The sequence below is a fragment of the Balaenoptera musculus genome, chromosome 4, assembly GCF_009873245.2.
Source record: "Balaenoptera musculus isolate JJ_BM4_2016_0621 chromosome 4, mBalMus1.pri.v3, whole genome shotgun sequence".
Classification (NCBI taxonomy): domain Eukaryota; kingdom Metazoa; phylum Chordata; class Mammalia; order Artiodactyla; family Balaenopteridae; genus Balaenoptera; species Balaenoptera musculus.
The window spans coordinates 96,911,240-96,930,299 of record NC_045788.1 but is presented as its reverse complement, the minus strand read 5'-3'; the positions used below and the strand labels follow the sequence as shown (position 1 = coordinate 96,930,299).

The 19,060-nt window shown below is 39.3% G+C and overlaps 1 protein-coding gene across 6 annotated transcripts in view; it reads left to right on the top strand.

Annotated features, from left to right (window-relative positions):
* Positions 1 to 18,109: 18,109 nt before the first annotated feature.
* TMEM45A (transmembrane protein 45A) overlaps positions 18,110 to 19,060 on the top strand; it is an 84,795-nt gene continuing 83,844 nt past the window's right edge. For 5 of the 6 annotated variants that reach the window (XM_036849564.1, XM_036849557.1, XM_036849561.1 and 2 more), the window contains exon 1: positions 18,149 to 18,478. The gene's annotated coding sequence lies outside the window, so the exon portion shown is untranslated. Of the gene's footprint in view, positions 18,479 to 19,060 lie in introns of all 6 variants that reach the window. The other variant, XM_036849560.1, reaches the window with a different exon arrangement.

Below are 19,060 nucleotides of genomic sequence, written 5' to 3'. Positions count from 1 at the left end.
TTCCCCACCCTTGCTTTGGGTACTTTTCAGTCTTGCTAACCAAGTTTCAGATTTGGGGATGGTCTACTCATCTGCTGTGGCCCCAAAAGAAAGGTCTGGGGAGAGGTGGCCCACCCATGGAAAGGAGAGATGCCTGGAGTTCCCAGGGCCCATTGGCTGGCTGGCTGAGACAGTAGCCACCTTCCACTCCAGCCAGGATATCTGTGAAGTTTCTTCCCCTTCAAGGATAGCAGTACCTGGGAAAATCAGGATTAAGACTTTTATACTATATTCTATCAAATTGGAGGAAAGTCTGTTTTCAGCACACTTTCAGGACCATAGTAAATGGAAGAGGAGGGACTCTCTGAATATGAAGTTGACAGCTTATTGCCTTTTTTAAATATCACAAAATGATAGTTGTCATAATAAAAATACAGATCAAGAAAAAGAATGAAAATTAAAAACTCTTATTGTACCTACTCAGAGATAAACATGGTTAATACTTTGTTGTCTGTCCTTCCAGAATATTATCTATGTGTATACACAAACACACACACACACACAAACTTTTTTCCAAACATGAGTTCATTTCAGTTAACAGTATATCATTTACATCTTTTAAAATAGTCAAGTGCATAATTTTAATGGTTCCTTGCTTAAAACATTCTCAAGTCTCTTCCATCTTAAAAACTTCCCTCATAGGGGCTTCCCTGGTGGCTCAGTGGTTAAGAATCTCCCTACCAATGCAGGGGACACGGGTTCGAGCCCTGGCCCGGGAAGATCCCACATGCTGCGGAGCAACTAGGCCCGTGCGCCACAACTACTGAGCCTGCGCTCTGGAGCCCGCGAGCCACAACTACTGAGGCCCGCGCGCCTAGAGCCCGTGCTCTGCAACAGGAGAAGCAACTGCGATGAGAAGCCCACGCACCGTGGCGAGGAGTAGCCCCCGCTCGCCGCAACGAGAGAAAGCCCGCGCACAGCAACGAAGACCCAACGCAGCCAAAATATAAATAAATAAATGAATTTAAAAAACTAAAAAACAAAAACAAAAACAAAAACTTCCCTCATAATATACCGATAGGTACCACTTTTTTTTTTTTTTTTTTTTACCACACCGCATGGCTTGTGAGCTCTTAGTTTCCCTACCAGGGATTGAACCTGGGCCCTCGGCAGTGTAAGCGCTAAGTCCTAACCGCTGGACTGCCAGGGAGTTCCCGCAAACCCATTTTTTTAAAGTAAATAATTATTTCTTGCCCTGCCTGCCCCCGATCTGTGTTCCCTGCCTCAGTGAATGGTTAGCATCATTTACCAGTTGTCAACCAAGAACCTGGTTGGGTTTGAAACCATCACGTACTCTTCTTGTTCTCCATTCAAATAATTATCAACTTCTGCTTATTTTGCCTCTATCACTTGGACCTACCAAATTCCATTCTCATTGCCAGCATCCCACATCAGGCCCTTTATATCTTGCCTTGATCCAACAAAAATGATAATATTTTGGATATGTTTGGTTAAATAAAATATATTATTAAAATTAATTTCTCCTGTTTTTCCCTATTTTAATGTCGCTACTATTAGAAAATTTAAAATTACCTCTATGTCTCATATTTCTATTGGGCAGCAATGATCTATACTTGAACTCTCAAGCCTCTTTTTATATTACTTGAATTTTATTTTTTTAATTCTAGGAAGCTTAAGAAGAATTGGAATTTAATTAATCCATGGTATTATTTTGGGTTAACTGGCCTAATACTAGTTACAACATTTTAAAGTTTATTAACCTGATTCTTTCTTTCCTCCCTTCCTTCCTTCCTTCCCTCCTTCCTTCCTTCCTTCCTTCCTATTCTCTCCAAATAAAAATATCTCTGTCCATTCATATTCTCTTCTGTACTATAGTATGACTCATGTCGGTTTTATCAGGTAATGATTTACTTACGTCTATCTTCCCATCTAGACTGTGAACTCTTAGTAGTAGGAACCATATCTTAATCATCTTTGCATTCCCAGAACCCTTGCCTATCACATAGTAGTGACGTAATAGATATAGTCTGAGAATGTGACTCTGAACAACCAAGGCTCTAGAACTTGAATTAATCCTGCCTATTTTAGGCAAGACACTGTCATATGATACTCTCTTGAAATAAAAAATTGTGTTGTAGATAGTATTCCCCCCCAATGGAAACATTTTTTACTTATAAAAACAACAGTATCGGACTTCCCTGGTGGCACAGTGGTTAAGAATCCGCCTGCCAATGCAGGGGATGCAGGTTCGAGCCCTGGTCCAGGAAGATGCCACATGCCGTGGAGCAACTAAGCCGGTGCACCACAACTACTAAGCCTGCACTCTAGAGCCCGGGAGCCACAACTACTGAAGCCCTCGAGCCACAACTATGGAAGCCCGCGTGCCTAGAGCCCGTGCTCTGTGACAAGAGAAGCCACCGCAATGAGAAGCCCGTGCACTGCAATGAAGAGTAGCCCCCGCTCGCCGCAACTAGAGAAAGCCCGCGTGCAGCAACGAAGACCCAACGCAGCCAAAAATAAATAAATAAATAAAATCTACATGTTAAAAAACCCCCAAAAAACAGTATCTGACATACTTTCAAATAACGCAGACGCATATAAAATAGAAAGTGACTGTCCTCTGGAAAAGACCAATGTCAGAAATATGAAATTAATACAGTTGAGCACTACTGTCAAGGCACACTGATTACTCTAGGGGGCAGACTTGAGCCGACGTTTGGATGATAATGCTGGACACAGAGAAGTCTCCCTGTTGGGTCAATGACAAAATCACTACCATTACTTTCAGACAGAAAGGAGAACTGCAGCATTTCCTACCAAAACTCTTGGAGGTAGGTTTAAACTAATTAAATGTTGAGTAAGTTTTATGACTTATTAATGTATTTAAAGGTACACATGAGGGAGGATGACAAACTGGTTATCTCCATGGGGCATGAAAAGAGAAAGAGGCATAAAATACTTGTGCAGATGATTTACATTCGCACAATGGGAAATTTTAAACTGGCAAAGGGAGGGATTATAAATTCGAATTATCTCAGTCTTTGGAGTTTTTAACATCCTACTGTAACCTTGGATTATCTAATTCTGTTTTGGCTGAATTCCTGCTACAACTTTGGAGCCAGTTATCATAGTAGTTGACTGAGAACAGTTCTGCCCCATCTGCATGTATGGAGATGTGAGGAAAAAAACAACGGTGAATGGGAACCCTAGTGTACTGTTGATGGGAATGTAAATTGGTGCAGCTTCTATGGACAAGGGTATGGAGGTTTCTCAAAAAATTAAAAATAGAACTACCATATAATCCAGCAATTCCACTTTTGAGTATTGATGTGAAGGAAACAAAACAGTAGCTCAAAAACATATCTGCAGTCCCATGTTCATTGCAGCATTATTTACAACAGCCAAGACGTGGAAACAATCTAAGTCTCCATTGATGAGTGAATGGATAAAGAAGATGTGGTACATATATATGTATGTATGTGTATATATAATATATATATATACAAATGGAATATTATTCAGCCATAAAAAGAATGAAATCTTGCCATTCACGACAACTTGGATGGACCTGGAGGGCAATATGCTAAGTGAAATAAGTCAAACAGAGAAAGGCAAACACTGTATGATGTCACTTATATGTGGAATCTTAAAAAACAAAACAAAAAAACAGGCTCATTGATAACAGAGAACAAACTGGTGATTGGCAGAGGTGGGGGGTGGAGGGATGGCGAGGATGGGGGGTGAGAAATGGGTGAAGATAGTCGAAAGGTACAAACTCCCAGCTATAAAAAAAAGTAAGTCATGAGGATGTAATGTACAGTATGGTGACTATAGTTAACACTACTGTACTGCATGTTTGAAAGTTGCTAAGACAGTAGATCTTAAAAGTTCTCATCACAAGAAAAACAAATTTTGTAACCATGTGCGGAGACGGATGTCAACTAGACTTGTTGTGGTGATCATTTCACAATAAATACAAATATCAGATCATTATGTTGCACATCTAAAACTAATATAATTTTATATGTCAATTATACTTCAAAAAAAAAAAAAAGAGAAAACAAAAAACAAAAACAAAAGAACAGAGAACAGATTGGTAGTTGCCTGAGGTGGGGAGGGGGTGTAGATAGGCTGTGTGCAAAATGGGTGAATGGGGTCAAAAGGTACAAACTTCCAGTTTTAAAATAAATAAGTCCTGGGGATGTAATGTACAGCATGGTGGCTATTGTTAACAATACTATATTGCATATTTGAAAGTTGCTAAGAGAGTAGATCTTAAAAGTTCTCATCACAAGAAAAGAATTTTGGAACTATGTGTGGTAGTGGATATTGTAGACACTGTAGTCATCATTTCGCAATATATACAAATATGGAATCATTATATTGTACACCTGAAAAGAATATACTGTGTTTTTAAAAAAATTTATTTATTTATTTATTTGGTTGTGCTGGGTCTTCGTTGCGGCAGGCTTGATCCTTAGTTGTGGCATGCGAACTCTTAGTTGCAGCATGCATGTGGGATCTAGTTCCCTGACCTGGGCTGGAACCCTGGCTCCCTGCATTGGGAGTATGGAGTCTTATCCACTGGGCCACCAGGGAAGTCCCCTGAAATGTATGTAATGTTATAGGTCAATTATACCTCCATTTAAAAAAAAAAGCAAGCAAACAAAAAACAATAATGAACTGTGAAACTCCTCGATTTAAGCTGGCTTCTTTTCCCCAACTTGTGCATGCATGTGTGCCTAGCAACTCTTGAGTGACTTACACCCCAGAGCATAGCCCCCCTTGCCTTGGCTCATGATCTCTGAGTCTCTACCTTGTTCACTAAGGCCAGGATCTGCTTGTTCATTCAACAAAGATTTTTTGACTTCTTGTCCTGTGCTAGGGATACAAAAGTGAGCAAAAGAGATAAAAACCTCTGTTTTCCAAGAGCTCACATTCCAGTGAGAAAGATAAATAGTAAACAAAAATCTACTCATCACTTCCTCAGAGATAACTAATTAAAAAAAAATATTGTGTCACTCTCTAGCTTGAAGACCTTGGCAAGCTCCTCATTATATATAGAATTAAATCAAAACCTTTCAGCATGGCATCAAACACCCCATGTGGCTGGTTTTCAAACTTTAATGACAAAGGTATTATTTCAAACTCTTCTTACCTCCTTCCCTCTCTTCTCCTCCCTCCTCAGTATTCTGTGTCCTATACATCTTTCTTCACAGCAGATGTTTTCATTGCTATTGCGTAAATCGCCTTCAAGTGTTTTGGTGGAGGGATAAATGCAAACAAATGAAATCTTCATAGTGACTACTGTGTCTCTTTGTTTAGATTTTCCATTTGGGATGGGCACTGGTTAGCTGTTCATTAAGGGGTAATAATAATGTACTGGCCAGGAGCCATTTTAACCTGAACAAGGAGCCAACCAAGTACTTTCCCAGGACTCTCCTTTCTTATCTCTGACATACGTCTATCACCTGTGACTAGCTAATGCATGTTTAAAGGTTGTTCATTATGTTCTTATAAACAAGGGGCTTTTTTCCCTCACCCCTCGATTTGCAAACATAGTATTATAATGGTGTCACCATTTCCAAGGAAGTGTAGGAACAAGAGGAAAAAAATGTTAAGGAGCGGGAATGAGAAAAACAAAATATGAGGACTTTTAAAGATTGTCTGATAAATAAGTTCTAGGGATGTAATGTACAACATGATGACTATAGAAACCACTGCTCTATGCTATACATGATAGCTGTTAAGAGAGTAAATCCTAAGAGCTCTCATTACAAGGAGAACTTCTGTTCCTTTTTTTTTTTTCCGTTTCTTTTTATTGTATCTATATGAGATGATGGATGTTAATGAAACTTATTGTGGTAATCATTTCACAATATACGTAAGTCAAACTTTATCCTGTACACCTGAAACTCAAACAATAATGTATGTCATTTATATCTCAATAAAACTGGGGGCGGGGAAAGGTCATCTGATTTAAGACTGTCTCATCCAAATTCCTAATTGATGTAAGAACTCCCTCTGCAATGGGTCTGCCAGGTGCCTTCCAGGCTTCCTTCCCTCCCTCCTCCTGCCCCTCCCTTCCCTCCTTCCTTCCTTCCCTCCTTCTTCCCCCCTCCTTCCTTTCCTTTTTCTTCCTTCCCTCCTCCCTTCCTCCCTCCCTCCCTCCCTCCTTTCTTTCTTTCTTTCTTTCTTTCTTTCATGTATAGTTGATATATAATATTGTGTTCATTTCAGTTATACAGCATAGTGTTCAGAATTTTTTTCAGATTCTTTTCCATTACATGTTATTACAAGATATTGAATATAGGTCCTTGTGCTATACAGTAAATCCTTGTTGCTTATCTAGTGGATGTATAGTAGTTTGTATCTGTTAATCCCATACCCCTAATTTGTCCCTCCACACACACCCCCTTGGTAACCATAAGTTTGCTTTCTGTGTCTATGAGTCTGTTTCTGTTTTGTATATATTTTCATTTGTATTATTTTTTGATTCCACATATAAGTGATATCATATAGTATTTATCTTTCTCTGTCTGACATTTCACTAAGCATAATATTCTCTAGGTCCATCCACATTGCTGCAAATGACAATATTTCATTTTTTTATGGCTAATATTTCATTGTATATGTACATACCACATCTTCTTAAGCCAGTCTTTTCTAGATGACTGGCAGGGCTGGGAAGGCAGCCGATTTCATTGTGTTAAAGCTCTCGTGATTGATGTTGTTAGCCTGCCACCCCTCCCCTGCAAAAAAGGTCCTTTCTCATACTGAGCTGCAATCTTCCACATGGAACTTGGTCTTTTTCTTTCACTCTAGTCCCCTGTAGCATAGATCTAGTCCCTCTCCTGAAGGATGTCACTACAGTTCCTAGAGGAGAACGCTCATGACTTTCTCTGCCTCATGGTCCATCCCATGGGGTTCCTCAGGAGAACTTTCTGTGTCATCCATTATTCCTCACAGAACCTGAGCTCCACAGCCGCCTCACCCTAAATGCCTTCACTTGACCCTCTCTAGGTTGTAAATTTTCTGTTTAAATTATGGTATCCATAGTAATAAAAATGTAAATGAAAATAAGAGGTCATTTAAAACTCAAACTTGCAAATGTTTAAAAAAATTAATTCTCAGAGCTTGGGGAGGGTGAGATACCATATTAAAAGTAAAAAATTGTTCAATTTTTCTTGAAATCATTTGTGTCACAAGAAAAACGAAACTATTATTATTGTTTGACCCAGTAAATTTCCTTACAGGAAACTATCCTTAAGAAATAATAACTGTGGGATAAAATATTTTTGCATGATGGTTTTCTTACAGCATTATTTTATTAAAAACACCATTGTAAAACAGCTTTATTAAGGTATAATTGGTGTTTAATAAACTGCCCATATTTAAAGTGTACAGTTTGATAAGTTTTTCTTTTTTATTATAGTTAAATATTCATAACATAAAATTTACCAGTTAGATAAGTTTTGACACATGTATACACTCATGCCCCTTTGTAAGAACCCCTTCTTTCTCCTTCCCATAACCTTCCCACCCTGTCCCAGACAACCTCTGTTCTACTTTCTGTCACTATATAGATTAATTCACATTTTCTAAGCATTTATATTAATGGAATCATACAGAATGATTTTTTTGGTCTGACTTCTTGCACTCTGTGCAATTATTTTGGATTCATCTGTATTGATTATTGCTGAGCAGTATTTCATTATATGGAGGTACCACAATCTGTTTAATCATTTACCTTGATGGACATTTGCGTTGTTACCAGGTTTTGGCTATTACAAATAAAGTTTCTATGTACATTATTAATCTTTATGTGGATATATGCTTTCTTTTTTGGGGGGGGGGTCTTTTCCAAGCTTTAAAAAATTTTTTTAATTGAAGTATAGTTGATTTACAATGTTTCAGGTGTATAGCAAAGTGATTCAGTTATACATATATATATATATATATATATATATATATATCCTTTTTCAGATTCTTTTCCATTATAAGTTATTACAAGATATTGAATATAGTTCCCTGTGCTATACAGTAGGTACTTGTTTATCTATTTTATATATAGTATTGTGTATCTGTTAATCCCAAATTCCCAATTTATCTCCCTGACCCTTTCCTTTTTGGTAACCATAAGTTTTCTATGTCTGTAAGTCTATTTCTGTTCGGTAAATAAGTTAGTTTGTATCATTTTTTTAGATTCCACATATAAATGATATCATATGATATTTGTCTTTCTTTTTTTCACGGATGGAATGGCTGGCCCGCAGGTAAGTGTATGTTTAACTTTTAAAGAAACTGTCAAACTCTTTTCCAAAGTGGTTGTACTATTTTACATAGCCACCAGCATTTTATGAGAATTCTAGTTGCTCCACGTCCTTACAATACGTGGTGCAGCCAATCTTTCTAATTTTAGCTATTCTAATAGGTATGTGGTTGTATCTCATTGTGTTTTAAATTTTCCATTTCCCAAATGACTAATGATATTGAACACTTTTTCAGGTGCTTATGCCATCAGTATATCATTTTTCGATAAATTCTATTCAAATATTTTGCCCATTTTAAAAAGCTAGGGGGACTTCCCTGGTGGTCTAGTGGTTAATACTCTACCCTTCCACTGCAAGGGGCGCGGGTTCTACCCCTGGTCGGGGAACTAAGATCCTGCATGCCGCGGGGTACAGCCGAAAAATAAAAATTAAAAATTAAAAAAAAAAAGCTAGATAGTTAAAAAATTTTTTATATGTAAGATTTCCTTATATATTCCAGATAAAATCCTTATCATATATGTGATTTGCAAGTATTCTTTCCCAGTAGATTGTCTTTTCATTCTGTTAATAGTGTTTTTCAAAGAGCAGAAGTTCTTAATTTCAAAAAGTCCAAATTTAAAATTAATTTTTATTTTATAGATTGTGATTTTGGAGTATTTAAGAAATTTTTACCTAACCCAAGGTCACAAAAGATTTTCTCCTGTGTATTCTAGACATTTTATAATGTTAGGTTTTACATTTAGATTTATGGTCAACTTTGAGTTAACATTTGTACGTGTTGTGAAGTATGAAGAGGTGAATTAAAAAATTTTTTGGCACATAAATCCTCAATTGTTTCAACAGTTTGTTGAAAACTATCTTTTTTCCATTGAATTTCTTACATCTTTGCCAAACAATCAATTAACATACGTGTGAATCATTTTCTCTAATTTCTATTCTGTTCCATTGACCTATTCTACTATTTTATTTATAAATTTATTTTTTTATTTATTTATTTAGTTTTGGCTGTGCGCAGTCTTTCTCTAGTTGGCGGTGAGCCGGGGGCTACTCTTCGTGGCGGTGTGCGTGCTTCTCACTGCGGTGGCTTCACCTGTTGCGGAGAACGGGCTCTAGGTGCGTGGGCTTCAGTATTTGGGGTGCACGGGCTTAGTTGCTCCGCGGCATGTGGGATCTTCCCGGACCAGGGGCTGAACCCATGTGCCCTGCATTGGCAGGTGGATTCTTAACTAGTGCACCACCAAGGAAGTCCCCTATTTTATCTTAAAACAATTATTTTAAGTGTAATATACACACATTGTTTGAAAAATTGAAAGACAGACAAGAAGCAGATAAAGATCACCCCAAACCCAACTACCTAGACGTAAGTGTGATTAATATTTTGGCAATGTTTTTTTCAGTCTTTCTTTTCTGGGGCATTTTTTTTTGTGTGTGTATGTATTTATTATTGGAAGATGCCTCAAATCCTTCAGGAACGTATATAATACGCTGTCATATTCCTTCCTTCTTCCTTCCTTCCTTCCTTCCTCCTCCCTCCTTCCTCCCCCCACTTTCTCCCTTCCTTCTTTCCCTCCTTCCATAATGGGTAAATAATTTAGCAAAAAAGCCACTAGCTAGGCTTTATTCTCTTTTTCCTCTCCCTTCTCTTTCCTTCTTTTCAGTCTTCTTCCTCCACTCGCCTTCCTTCTTTCTGTTTCCTCGGGGCTATTGTAGTTGGTTTGTGTGCATGTATAGGTATGTGTAGGGATGTGTGTGTGTGTGTGTGTGTACTGGTAAGTCTTTGAGTTAAGAATTCAGTTGGGTGCAGCTGGAAGATAGGTTACATTCAGGGGAACTGACTCAACAGTAAATATATTAAGGTTAATGGGAGTCAGATTTCTCACTGATGAGAAAAGAGGTATAAATATAGAAAGGTGGAGGAGGGGGCATTGAATAAGCCCTGCTGTGTTGAAACTGGAGGTTTTAAATATATATAAATAGATATGTATGTGTATATATATGCATAAGTGCATACATGGATAAAAAATCTCTTTCAATCTATAGGTAATTTACATATTCATAATTTTCTTTTTTTTGATCCATTTTAGGGTAAGTTGCAGACGTGATGCCCTATTATCCCTGGGTAATTGAGTGTGTATATAAAAATTAGGACATTTCTCTACATAACCATAGTATAACCATCAACATTAGGAAATTAACATTGATTAAATATTACCATATATATGATAATATAAAACATTGCCACGTATATGGTGATATTTTACACCACACACACCACACACACACACACACTGTCCACTGAGTGAACTACCTGAATTTGAGTTCTTACCCAGGCTCTAATTTTTTTTTTTTTTTTTGGTGGAGAGGGACACAAACTAAGACATGTTACTGGAAACATTAGTGGAAAACCAATAGTTAGGATGAACTTCTAGAATCAGATCACTTACTGCTGAGATGACAACAAGGATTCCATTGCTGTGGAAAAAGGGCAGGGATAATCTCCCACATCATGATACATAGATTCTCCTCTTTCATGCACTGGGATGAGGTATAAGTGGAAGAGGAAACACTGGATTGTACAATAGGACCAGCACTTGAACAGTATTAGGAGAAGAGATGATAGGAACTATAGAGCTGATGAGCTTTTTTAATCTCCTCAAAAACCTCGAAGAGAATGACAGGCTCAGTTCAGCCAACTATAAATTCAATGCAAGCTATGAAAACCAGAGGTCCTCAGTGGCAGTGTTTATAGAGACCTTCATCAGTTGCAGGATCAGGAGAATCAAGCCCAACATTTGATTGAAAATAGCAGAGCTGCAGAGGTGACTAACTAAGTAGACTTGACGTTTCTCCTATGCTAAAGTCAGAGCCCTGACCAAGAAGTGGGACTCTGAGACCTAATGGAGGTATTTGGGTAGATATGTCAGAGAATCTTGAGCTCCCAGATTTCCCTAAACCCTTGGGGTTGGCAGAAACAGTTGCCTTTTCTTTGTTGAGTAAAGTCGTCTCTCTTTGCCTGATAACCATGAAAGACTCCCTGTGGGGGCTGCTTCACAGAGCGATGTTCAACCTTCTCAAGATTTGCACCACTATACCTCACTGCCTGTATACCAATAGCCTAGGAGAGAAATACATTTCTGTCACCAAGATGAAATACCTTGCTTCCCCAAAGAATTGCAGGACCCAGCTAATATTAACCAGTAGGAAGCAGGAGAATATGTGTGAACTTCGGAGTGCATGGGGTGATGTATAAGACCAGACAGGGAAAGTTTATTGACATGACAGTACTCTCCTGTGACCTAGAATTGAGTGACCTGGCAAGGATACATGGAGTCTATCTTAGTAGCCTGCTGGGATGACTCCTCAAAGTCTGGGCACGATAAAGATTTACAATAAAAGAGGTGGAAATGCCAGAACTGCCTTGGCAGAGCATTGCGGAAGGGATCAGAGGGCTCCGGAACTTAAGAGTATTAAAGTGGATTTATTATATAAGACCAGAGAACACATCCCTTGATCATGTTACCCAGGAGGGCTCAGAGGATACTCTGTTCATTGAGGTAATAAGAAATGCACTAGTAAGGGTGTGGGGTGCTTGGTGTCTTTGAGAAGTGGTGACCATACACTGTAGGCTAGGGTTGATGGTAAGAGATACTGTCTTAATGCTGGGCTCCGTAAAAGCAATGATAAGATTTCAGAATATGAGAGTGCAGGTGGGACGCTAACTTCAGAAGCAAGGTTGATTTAATGACTGTAATGGGAAATAAGGTCAGAGTAGCAATCTTGACTGACAGGGATCTGCGGTGATGGCTCATAGACCATGGTGCTCCTGTCAAGAACTGTGAAGGTTCTGAGATGTAACCCCACATGTAAGCTAACAAGTTAGTCTGCCGCAGTGTCGTGGATGATGACAAAGGACATAGGACTCCTGGGTCAGAGACAAAGGACAGTTTATTACTCATAATAATAACAGCAGCCAGGGTATTAGCATTTGAGCTGGTTCCCAGAACCCCAAATTCTACAGAATGACAGCCAATTGATGTCTGAACATACGGTGGGTTCCTGAGCTTAGAAAATCCCAATATTTTATCATGAGTTTTAAGAAAACTTTTCCCATCTCTGCCCTGGAAGAAGACATTATCTTTATTATTGAACAGAATGCCATCTGCTCTAGAAGGTGACATTATATATATTTTCCAAGGTTGTTTACTCTATAAACATTCAGGTAGTCTGGGACAATGGCTGTCAGCGCTTCTACTCATAAAACTTGCAGAAACCTGAGACATCCATGGAGAATTGCCTCCCAATAGTATCTGTTCCTTGTTTCAATGCCACCTTCACTTGGAGCATATTTTCCCTTGAATGTGCACTCCATCAACCAATCTAATTCATCTGACCAATAGGGGCTGGGACCAAATCCATTTAATTTTTCTCAGCATCTAACTAAGGCTAACATCAATAGGACTCTATGCAGCAGGATGAGCCAACCTGCAGTACTGACCTCAAATTCTCCATCCTCCCCACACAGAATCCTGGATTCAATCAGCCGAACAACTCCCATAAACCATCAGGGTCTACCTTAGAAAATCAAGTGGCTTTCTCTTTAAGTTTCTATGTTGACCTTTCCACTTGGCCCAAGGCATCACTCTAGATTCAGCAGGATGTATGTGTGATAGTACAGGCTTTGCCTTGGCCTGTAAGGAGATAGTCTTTCATCCCTAACAATCCTGACCACTGATTTTTTTTTTTCTTATTGATATTTCTCCAGTTTTTAAAAATTTTATTGAAGCACAGTGATTTACAATGTTGTGTTAATTTTTGCTGTACAGCAAAGTAACTCAGTTATACATATATATTCTTTTTCATATTCTTTTCCATTTCATTTCCATAGGATATTAAATGTAATTCCCTGTGTTGTACAGTAGGACCTTGTTGTTTACCCATCCTATATGTAATAGCTTGCATCTGCTAATCCCAAACTCCCAATCCTTCCCTCTCCAACCCCACCCCCAGTAACCACAAGTCTGTTTTCTATGTCTGTGAGTCTATTTCTGTTTTGTAGCTATGTTTATTTGTGTTGTATTTTAGATTCCACATATAAGTGACATCATATGTATTTGTCTTTCTCTTCCGGACTTACTTCGCTTAGTAATGTAATCTCTTGGTCCATTCATGTAGCTGCAAATGGCATTATTTCATTCTTTTTAATGGCTAAGTAATATTCCATCGTATATATGTACCACATCTTCTTTATCCATTCATCTGTCAATGGACATTTAGGTTGGTTCCATGTCTTGGGTATTGTAAATAGTGCTGCTCTGAACATAGGAGTGCATGTATCTTTTTGGATTATAGTTTAATTATAATTATATTATATAATTATCATATCATGTAAGTATATAATTATAATTATAATTATATTTATATATACTTATATAATATAATATATACTTATATAATATAATAATTTAATTATTATATTATATAATTATAATTACAATTATAATTATATTTAATTTAATTATAATTATAACCAGGAGTGGGGTTGCTGGATCATATGGCAACTCTATCTTTAGTTTTTTGAGGAATCTCCATACTGGTTTCTTTTTTGTTTGTTTGTTTTTGGTTTTTTTACTTTTTTAATTTTTTTGGCCATGCCGTGCAGCTTGTGGGATCCTGGTTCCCTGACCAGGGATTGAACCCAGGCCCTAGCAGTGAAAGCACCAAGTCCTAACCACTAACTACCAGTGAATTTCCCTGTTTTCCATAGTGGCTGAATGCACCAATTTACATTCCCACCAACAGCGTGAGAGAGTTCCCTTTTTCCACACCCTCTCCAGCATTTATTATTTGTAGACTTTTTAGTGATGGCCATTCTTACTGGTGTGAGGTGGTACCTCATTGTGGTTTAGATTTGCATTTCTCTGATAATTAGCGATGATGAGCATCTTTTCATGTGCCTATTGGCCATCTTTATTCCTGACCACTGATTTAAAGCTGACTTGAATGCCTTTGAGGATCAAGGTGGAGTCACTGATCACTTCTTCTAAAGTAAGGGGTAAAATTTGCACCATCTTTTCTACTTGGATAACTCCTATTTTAGGGAAAAATGTTAGTAATGAGTCATATATACCTAGGGGAAGCTTCTCGAAGTAGGATAGGTAGTTTTTTTTTTAAGAGATGTACATGGTCTACAAGTAACACTATCAGCTTGGTGGTGTTTGGTTAAACACTTGTACGTCTCTTATGAGCATTCTTAAGATGCAAGTCACTGTGTTTTGGAGACAGAGGCAAGTTAATGCCTGGCTTCCTGTTCAAGAAGTACAATCTTGGGGATGCACATAGTGTCCTTGGAAAGACCAGGGTTGTTGACAGCTGTTGGGACTGCTCAGGGGAGTCTGCATTTTTAATTAAAATTTTTATTTTGAGATAGTTATAGATGCATGTACAGCTGTAAGAAATAATACAGAGAGACCTGTACTCTTTAACCAGTTTCCCCCAATGGTAACATTTTGCATTATTATTTGCAAATATATTACAGTACAATATCCCAACTTTATCCCATGGATACAGTCAAACTACAGAACTCTTCCAACACCACAAGGATCCTCTATTTTGCCCTTTTATAGTCACACTCATTTCCCTTCCACCCCACCATCTCCTTAACCCCTGGCAATCACTAATCTGTTTTCTATTTCCATAATTTTGTCATTTCAAGGATGTTATATAAATAGAATCACAAAGTATGTACAAAAGGCATCTAGTTTTTCACATTAAGTATAATGCTAGCTGTGGGTTTTTTGTACATGCTCTTGTGGAAGTTCTCTTTTCTTTTTTATTTTTCCGAGCATTTTTATGATGCTGAATATTGTTGAGTGTGCTTATTCTATGTTGATTGATATGTTTGTGTTTTTTCTTTAGTTTGTTAATGTCATGGATTATATTGATTGATTTTTAAATATTAAACAAGGACTGCATCTCTGGGGAAAAAACCCCACTTGCTCATGGTGTATAATGATTTTTATATATTGCTGAATTCTATTTGCTGATATTTTTGCACCTATATTCATGAGGGATATTGGTTTGTAGTTTTCTTTTTTATTCTGTGTTTCTCTGGTTTTGCATCACAGCAATACTGTCTTCACAAAGTCAATTGGAAAGTGTTCTGTCCTATTTTCTGGAAGAGATTATGTAGAATTGGTGTTAATTCTTCCTTAAACGTTTGGTAGAGCTCTCCAGTGAAACCATCTGGGCCTGGAGATTTCTTTTTTGGGAGTATTTGAATTTGAATTCAATTTCCTTAATAGTTACAGGGCTATTCAAATTATTTATTTCCTATTGGGTGAGTTGTGGTAATTTGTGGTTTTCAAGGAACTTGTCCCTTTCATTTAAGTCAAATTTATATGTGTAGAGTTGTTTGGAGTATTCCTTTACTTTCTTTTTGATGCCTGCAAGGTCTATAATGAGATCCCTTGTTTTGTTCCTGACACTGGTAATTGATGTCTTCTCTCTTTACTTTCTTTGCCAGTCATGCTAGCAGTTTGTCTATTATATTGATCTTTTCAAAGAACTAGCCCTTTGTTTTCACCTTATTATAGCAAGGGTGGAAGTCTAGGACCCCATCTGGCCTTTGCTGATGTGGATGTGGGGGAAGCCACAGTTTCTTCTGGGGTGTTTGGCTGGAGCATAGCCATTACTGTCTAAACTTATTTTGTCTTTCTAGGCTCCTGCTTCCTGGTTTTTTGGCTAACAACAAAAGACAACAGGCTTTTGCTGGGCTCCAAGTCTGGATCAATGAGACAAAGAGAAAATCCAGGGAACTCACCATCATGGCATTGCTTGGGTCCCTAGATTCCTAGCCAATCTGCCTCTTCTTTCAACCTTTCAGAGTCTTCTTATGTTTGTTTATATGTAAAGTCAGGATTTTTGGTGGCATTATACTAGCAGGAGAAACAGGGGAAATTATATCTACTCCATATTCTTGAAAGCAGAAGTCTCCAGAAATCTTTTTTTAGTAGATTTTTGAGGAAGCAGTTCCAATGGTCAACAATATCAGATACTTGTCAATGGTAATGAGTGTAGAAGGTTGGTCATGTACCTTGACTATCAGCCCATTGTTGAGTAACTTTTGGGTTAAAAGTGTACCATTATCAGATGACTGATGTTCCAGAAAGCCAAACTCATGATTAATTTCAAGGGCCAAACTTCCTTCGTGGGTTTCCTTGACTGCCAGAGGGATTGAGTGTTGTGAATCCACTCACGTATCTTTTTACTTGGTGAGTGGGGCTCTGAATTTTTGGAGGAATTGTGGAGGTGAGATGACATGGCATTCAGGGCTATAGAGAGTGAGGTGTCTGACTAGCCCATTGTGGCAGACAGACTCTAAGGCGGACCCCCATGACCTCCACATCCTGGTTTTCAGGAACTGCAGGAGACTGAGACTAGAATCTAGGAGGCAAGGGCAGCTGCTAGCTGACATCTAGAAAGAAACTGGGGACACAGACCTACAGCTGCAAAGAAATGAATCCTGCCAACAACCTGAGGGAGCTTGGAAGTAGATTCTTCCCCCTTCCAGCCTCCAGATGAGGATGCATCCTGACAGACACTGTGAGTGCAGCCTTGTGAGACCCTGAGCAGAGGATCCAGTTAAGCCATGCCTGGACTTCTGACCCTTAGAAACTGCAATAGTAAATGTGTGGTGTTTCAAGCTACTACATTTGTGGTAATCTGTTACATAGCAATAGATAACAAATAGACCGACCAAGGGGACATTATCTATGAAGTGAAAGCTTTGGACATCAGAAGGTAGAGGCACTCACAATAAACTCTGACTCACCTATTCCTGGCAAAGGGCAGGTACGTTTATGTACCCATGTTGTGAACAAATATTGGAAACCTCAGTGTCATGCTGGGATAGGCTGCTCTGTGTCTTGGTAGCCTCATCTGAAAGTGGAGATAATTTTAATATGTACTTCATAAGGTGGTTGTAAGTATAGGGGCTGGCCCAGTTCATGGTGTGTGGCTCAATGAAGGTAGCTCTTGCCGTCTTAATGTTTCAATGAGCTCACATTTCTGTCAACACCCTCAAATTATAATGGTGATTGATTTGCAGACACTCTCCCACTTAATCAATCTTTCAAAGGTTTCCCCAGGATCAAAGCATCGTTTGGTCTACATTCTCACAGAACAAAGCAACATTTCTCGTTTTCCTACAGCCACCACCCAACAAAAATTCCAGACAAACCAAGTCTTCCAAGTCACTCCTGTAATCAGCCCTGGGCTTCTCTGCAGAAAGAACGACTTTTCTAGTTAATGAGGACTTCGGTGAAGGGTTCATTAAGTTTTTTCTTCCAACAAAAGAATACTGTCCCCATGAAACAGGCTCTTGAATTTCATTATTCGCTCCCTGGATAAAGAGGGGAGACTTAAGTTCTGAGACATGGCCTGAAGGCCCTTTGGGGGCGTGGGCATCCCTGAGCCCCAGTCCCTTTAACTCGGAAATGCTGGGGATTTAAGCCAGCGCGGGTCGCGCATTAATTTCATCCCATGAACAGATTGAAATCATCCTGTTTAAACAAACCAGCCTAACTGCCGGAAAGGATCGGTATTAACAGGGGCCAGGACAGGGGCAAGCCCTGGGTGCGGAGGACCTCTCTCCGGCCGGGCCCCTCCCACGCCCGCAGCGGCCGCCGAGTGCCACATCAGCGCCCGGGCTGCACTTCCAGGTTCCTCTTGAGGATGGAGCGAGCTGGCCCGGCGGGCGGGGGGCGGGCCTGAGGACCGAGGGAGTGGCGGGCCGGCCGGCCAATAGGCGGCAAGCGAGGAGCCCCGGAGACCAATGAGCTGGAGCTTCGCTAGCCGTGGCCGCCGAGGCTCGTGCCCCGCCGGGGAACCAGATGAGGCACATCTGGACAGCTGCGCTGAGGAACTGTGCGGCCCCTTCGCGGGCCCGACGTCAGCTGAGCACGTCCCCCACGTCCTCTCCTTTCAACCACTTATTTATTCACTTTCCCAAAGAAGCAACCAGGAATCCAAGTTTAAAACTTTTTTCGCCCTAATGCGAGACGGGGCCAGATCCCATCCAACACACAGTTTAACTTTCATGGGGCTCTGGGATCAAAAGGACAGAAACAGCAACAGCAAAAGCCCAGCCGCTGTCTGATTTAAAACTGGCAAAGTGGGAAAAATAGTGTTGAGTAAGACCGAGTTGGGTAAGTTTTGAATACGTGCTGGATATCTTATTTCTCCTGCTGTGATCTCTACCCTGCGTCTTTTTGCTGTTCTCACTAAGCCTTCTCTTCATCAGGGAGAGAAAAATATCGCTTGCTGCCACAAACTGCACAGAACCTCGTTTCCTTTTCTTCTGCTTTGCTAACATTTTAATTTAATTTAATTTAATTTAATTTTGGGGTCACCTGTATGCTATTTAAAAATTTCCTGGGAACAGAAATTTAACTGTTATCCTGTAAAAAGCCTCTCCTAACTTCAAAGTTGAATCTATTGATACATTTATTTTTCTATTTTCTTTCTGTGAGAACAGAGTATACATTTGTAAAGCCGGAATTTTTATCCATCCCCCCGCCCTGTTTTTTTTAAAGTATTTATTTATTTATTTGGTTGCGCTGGGTCTTCGTTTCGGGAGGCTGGCTCCTTAGTTGCAGCATGCAAACTCTTAGTTGTGGCATGCGAACTTTTAGTTATGGCATGCATGTGGGATCTAGTTCCCTGAGCAGGGATTGAACCCGGGCCCCCTGCATTGGGAGCGCGGGGTCTTAACCACTGCACCACCACGG